The sequence below is a fragment of the Brienomyrus brachyistius genome, chromosome 3 (assembly GCF_023856365.1).
Source record: "Brienomyrus brachyistius isolate T26 chromosome 3, BBRACH_0.4, whole genome shotgun sequence".
Classification (NCBI taxonomy): domain Eukaryota; kingdom Metazoa; phylum Chordata; class Actinopteri; order Osteoglossiformes; family Mormyridae; genus Brienomyrus; species Brienomyrus brachyistius.
The window spans coordinates 17,140,111-17,146,483 of record NC_064535.1 but is presented as its reverse complement, the minus strand read 5'-3'; positions in this window follow the sequence as shown (position 1 = coordinate 17,146,483).

Genomic DNA, 6,373 nt, shown 5'->3' with positions numbered 1-6,373 from the left:
CTTAGACGAGCCAGATGAAGAAACTACAATGCAGGGAACTGGCAGGGACATTGATCCGGATTTTGAACCGTGCTCATCCGGTGATCTACATCTCAAAACACAGTCAGAATTAAACAAACAAACAATCTGGTCAGAGATTTGGGTCTGTCAAAAACAAAAGCCAAATTGTTGGGTTTGAGACTTGGAATGGCAAAACCAAAATTATATTTGTGCATACCCACCAGGTACCTGTCTCAGCAAAAACTTTCCAGGAAGCAAAACATTTAAAAAAATTGTGCTGCAGTGTAAGCCGGGGAAAATGCATTACTACTTCTGGGTTGACTATAAAATTTCATTTCTGTTTTTCTCAAAAACTGTACGTGCTAGAAAGAAACTGAAGTCAGATTTGAATTTGTGAGTGTGTGCGCCTTGCAGTGTGTTGGTGGCTGCCTAGGGTTGGTTCCCGTTTGCGCCCATTGTTACCGTGATAGACTCCAGTCTCCCCACCTAGGGTCGCGGAGAAGTCAGTGGCAGTTCCAGCCTATCATCCAGTTCAACAGGTATGGCTTTCCACCAAAAAGGGGCAGGGAGCCTGCAATAGCAGGAAATTGGCTTCATGTCCCTCCTGCACTATAGAGGGAGGAGATCCCGCATGCACATTGCAAAGCATCCTTGCCTTATTTGCAATTAAGCAATCAACTAACCTTGACTCTTGTGTCACCCACTCAGTTTTTGCCCTGCCTGCTCTTGCCCTGCTTGTGTCTGCCCCACCTGCCCAGAACTAGCATGCTCCTGCTCTTGCCTGCCAGCCTACACCAGTCCTGCCCACTCCTGCTCTGGCCTGTCCTTCTCATCTGTTATTCCTGCCCCCGGTCTGGAGCTTCTACATACTTGAACCCAGAGGCTGCCGAGATTGCTGAGGCAGAGGCTGCTGGGATTGCTGCACTGAGAGAGAGTGGTGTACATACAGTGTACATTTGTGCTATGCGAGTGTTATACTGGTTATTTGGGAATGTTTTGAAGTATATTTGTGTGTTTGTGTGCTAGTACAGTTTACATGTGTGGCTATTTTTTAAGTCTGCATGAATGCTTGTCTAAGAAACAGTGTGAGTGTTATTGACAGTGATTTGCAGCTGCGGGTGTCATATGAGCGGCATTGTCTGCCCATGAATCTTTGCAACAAACACCCATGGGACAATATTATCTAACATCAGTAAGGATAATTAGCACAGAAAAGGACAGTTGCTCCTGAGCTTGGCTTGGTCGCCAGTCAGGGCCGGGAGGACATTTTCCAACTTTTTTCCATTCCAGCAGTAGTCTGTTCTGAGAGGGTTTTTTTGCGGGTTTTCGGCATCCCAAGAGCAACTTTGCTTTATTTAAGCTTTACGTAGTTCAGTAGATTCTCTGATAAATAATAGTTGATTTTCTTATTTTAAAAGTATAATTTTAAAGGTTTTTATCTCTCTGTCCCTATTAGATAATTAAAAGGTTGGATCCAGTGGTCATGGTGCATGTTGTCACCCACAACATTGGCAAGGGAATGAGGGCTGTTCTGCAGGAAAAATGTAGTCACAGATAAGCTTAGAAGCAGAACATCCACGGATAGTTGCATGCTGTTTAGTAGGAACCGGATAGGCAAGAAGGGAGGTGGCGTTGCAGTACATGTAAAAGAAAAAACTTTCAGGCAAGAGAACTCTGATAATAATTAAAGTACAGAAGCTATATGGGTAAAACTAGATGCTGAAGACTCAAAAGGCCTAATTGTTGGTGTTTGTTATCTAATGTAGTTGCAGAGGAAAGCAGAATGTTATATAACGATAGCAGGATTATGAGCAATAAAAATAATATGGTAGTTGTGGGTGATTTTAATTTACCTGGGATACAGTGGAACAAAGTCTCTGGCTCTACTATAAATGAACTTGAGATGGTGGAATTAGTACAGGATTGTTTTTTACTCCTAATACCCCTACCAGGGGAGAAGCCCTTCTTGATCTTGTTTTCTTTAATAACCAGGATAGGATTGGAAAATTTGATGTTTTAGATCCATTTGGCTGTAGTGATCATAACATGGTTAAACTCAAGGTTAATTTTAGTGTCCAGAGTCCAAAACAAAATATATACAGTGTTAGGAAGGCTAACTTTAATACTATCAGACAAACTAGAAACTATAAAACGGAGTTAAATAAGAAAACTGGTGAAGCATGGGAATTTCTTAAAAGCACCATTATTGCAAGCACGTACCCGTTTCCAGCAAAACTTTTCCAAAAGTAAAATAACCAATGATGTTGGAATACAGCAGGAGTATCTAAGTCTACAGGTTGAATTTAAAAAATTATATTAGACTCTCTAAGAGGAATGCCGAAACAAAGATTGCATTAGAAGCAAAGGATGACATTAAAATTTTCTTCCAATATTTTAACTCCAAAAGAGCTCTAAAAGCTGAAATGAATAGTCTTCATATTACTGTAGTGCAAGCTAAAACCTGGGGATAAAGGAGTGCTAAATAAGATTTTAACAACTGTAAGCTATTAGTTGAATTCTCCCCAAGCAAACTTGATGGGCCGAATAGCTTCTCGTTTGTAAATTTCTTATGTTCTAATGGGTAGCAGCAAATTCTCTGGTGAGGGGTCACAGCAAAGACTATCAGCTATAAAAATGCATACCTCAAGATCCGTTGCAATGTACCACAGACAATTCGTCTTTGCCTGACACAGGGGCGCCGCTAGCAATTTTGGGCCCTATGACAAAATATGAGGTTGGGCCCCCCTACCACACCCATTCAGATCTCTGGGGGGCCCTAAAGGGCGTGGGCCCTTAGAATTGTCCCAACTTTCCCCCCCTTAGCGGCACCCCTGGCCTGAAATATGGCTCAACCTTAGTACCGGTTCATGTTTGACATTCACAACATGTGTGCTTACGCATTATGGCTGGCACAGGTATCGTGCGTTCATTCTACGCATCGTTTGTGCGCCTACAGCCGAGTTCATACTTCACCAGAAGCTGAAAAACAGGGTTTGTACTACTGTTTATGAAATGATGTGGACTTGTAGACAAGATGAAAAATCACTAGATGTTTGAGATATTCAAAATATTAAGTTTAGCATTTTCTAGATTTTTATGGTATAAGCCAGGTGTGATTCAAAGCAGATCCCACATGACATCCTGCCGATTCAACCTCCTGAATTCCAAATGCACATTTGAAAAATATATGTTTGCTTTGACGAGTTAGAATACAAGGCTAATTTCGCTAATGGCCAACAAAACTCGGGTACCAGCAGACAGACAAATCTAAATTTGGATATGCTTTTAAGAGGATGGTTTAATCTAAATATTAGTTTAAACGTTACGTTAAACATATGGCAGCAATGTAGGTCAAAACTTCTCATTTTGAATATTACAAAAACGCAGACTCTGGCCACACACCTGTTTTATGACAGGCATTATTTGAATCTACATGTAAACGTCACGTGAATACGTAGATATGTGTATTGATGTGAGTGTACACTATATTTCCAAAAATATTGGGACACCCCTCCAAATCACTGAATTCAGGTGTTCCAATCATTTCCATGGTCACAGATATATAAAGGCAACCATGTAGGTATGCAGACTGCTTCTACAAACATTTGCGAAAGAATGGCTCACTCTCAGCAGCTCAGTGAATTCAAGCATGGTTATAGGATGTCACCTGCGAAATGAGTCCATTCATGAAATTTTCTGGTGACTGAATATTTCACAGTCAACTGTTAATGGTATTATGACAAAAGTGGAAGCATTTGGCAACAACAGCAGTTGAAAGGAACCTTTAATGCAGTAGCATTCAAAGCGATTTTGGTCAATTTCATGCTCCTAACTTTGTGGGAACAGTTTGTGGGTGGCTCCTTCCTGTTCATGACTTACAGTGCACAAAGCAAGGTCCATTAGGACATGGATAAACAAGTCTGGTGTGAAGGAACTTGACTGGCCTGCAGAGCCCTGACCTCAACCTAATAGAACACTAGTTGGAACTTGTTCTGTATCAGCCCAGGTATCATGAATGGACATTGCCAGACAGTTCCTGTGGTGGGTTACCACTGCCAGACACACCAAAATTTGAGCTAGATCAGCTGATATAGATATCCGAACTGAATGAAACTAGCCCGCCCCCTCATCAGGATCTTAACAGGTAAACATAACCATATGGGTTAACAGCTAGGTTAGACAAGTGTACTCTGCTTCCTGTTAAGTATCAGGATGTGTTAAATTTCAATCCCTTTTTACAAGAAATCACTTGGCTATTTCCAAAATAAGGCCATAGAGTGACCCCTATTCCTATGTCCCTGCAGGAAGTAGAAATATGTATCATGATGCTATACCTTGACCTTCCCTAAGATCTTTAAAAATTACCTGAGTTTTGTTATGACTAAAACTTCAAACAAGTGAGGAGAGGTGCTCAACCATGAGCCTTGATTTAAAAAACCTGGACATAAACTTAACTTAAAAGCTACTGATTTTGGAATTTTTTGAAATAGAAAAGCATAACACTTACCTCTTAGAACAGATGTCTTGTTTTTCTTATGCCTGTGTGCCCTCCAGTTGGAGATGAATGAAATTCTATGAACAGTCTTTCCTTCTCCTCTGATTTTCAGTGCTTAAGACAGTGTTTCTTGTGGAGACATGCGCTTGACACTTAAATGTTTAATTGTTAATTTAAACTCAACGTTTTGGGGGGGAAAACTGCAAAAGTGCTTTACAATTTTTAAGTCGTTTTAAATGTAAATAAATCCCACTCAAATTATGTTCCACTGTATTGAAAAAATATTGATCATGCAGGCTGATACTGAATAGAATTGTATTGTGGTAACAATTCAAACATTGCCAGAAATCGAATCGCTGCCTTGCAAAATTTAAATCAATCCAATCGTAGTACTATGGAAGAGTGGAATAATGACTTTCAAACGACGTGGGCACACAAGATGTTATAATGCTTTTGTATTGAGCAAATGTAGTTCTAGGTTAAACAACGAATAAGTGTTACTTCTTATTGTGGTGCCCAAAGCACAGAATACCCACACTGCTCTCTGACTACACCACCTCCTGCTAAAGGGCAGGAGAAACCCCTAATGCTCCTTCTGTAATGTGGCTAAGTTTGAACCCGCCCCGCAAAGGGACAATAACAAAGAGGGATATGAAAATAAAACCCAATCCACTTTATTACAAATATTTAAAATCAATTAGACAAATAAAGAATGTTGCCTGGGGGCTGATTATCCTCCAAATAGTAAGGTCAGATCGGCACATGCAGCTCTCAGCTCAGGAGGCCCCTGTGACAAAGAAAACAGCAAAACCCAACATGACAAACACTACACACAACAGTACAGTGTCCCCTCAATGAGGCACCCCAGCAGCAGAGAGCAAAAGCCTGTGCGGATCCGGCCTTGTACAGAAAGATCCCATGTACAAACATAAGGGGAGGGTAACAGCCGATATCCACCACCCAAGATACAATACTAAAATTACAATCCAACAACTTAGCCCATAGCAGCAACCAGGGCACTAAAAAGAAAACCAAAACCCTATCAAATAACCATAAAACAGTGGCTGATCTGGTCCTTTGCAGGAATGCTTAATGCCCTCGCAGCACAGTAACACCAAGAGGAAGTGTTCCAATGCAGAGCCTCAGTGTCAGTAGCCCAACAGCTCGTAGGGGATCACATCAAATGATAAAATTCCAAAAAGTCACATCTGTGTCCTCAAGAGTTACACGCTGCTAGCAGTCACCCTGGTAAAATGAAAGTTAAAACATACATTCAAGTTCTCAAACAAACCCTCTACTCCTTTCCCACAGGGAAGAAGAACCCACCCCATGTCTAGTTGTAAAACACAGCAGCAAAAGAATGAGATGCTATCTTGGCAGCCTTTTATAACTTCCTAGTGGGTCATATGACCTGGCTCATTTGCTTACCAATACAGTGTAATTACCGGTGCCATGCAACTACTCCCGCCAGCCCTTTCAGATCCCCACATTATGCATTTGTAATATTTCTACTTTAACTAAAGCAAAACCCACAGTTTAAAGTAGTTCCAAGCAACAAATGAAATACACGCGTACAGCCGAGTTTAATGGTAGAACTTGATCCCATACGTACAGAATTCGGAAGGCGTAATAATGTAAACAGCATAATAATCACCTCGATGTGTCTAATGCACGAAATAAACAAATATCAACAAGTTATTAATAATGTTTAAGATAAACCACGTTAAAACTAACATACAAACCACCCGCTTTCGGCAAACAAATAAGACTGGCAAAAACTCCGCGTTTGGAGATTTACGGCGTAATGTTGACGTAAGCATGAGCTGTAGCGCTTAGAAGCAAATTTTTTGGCAGATAGTAGGAAAGGGCAGAACACCT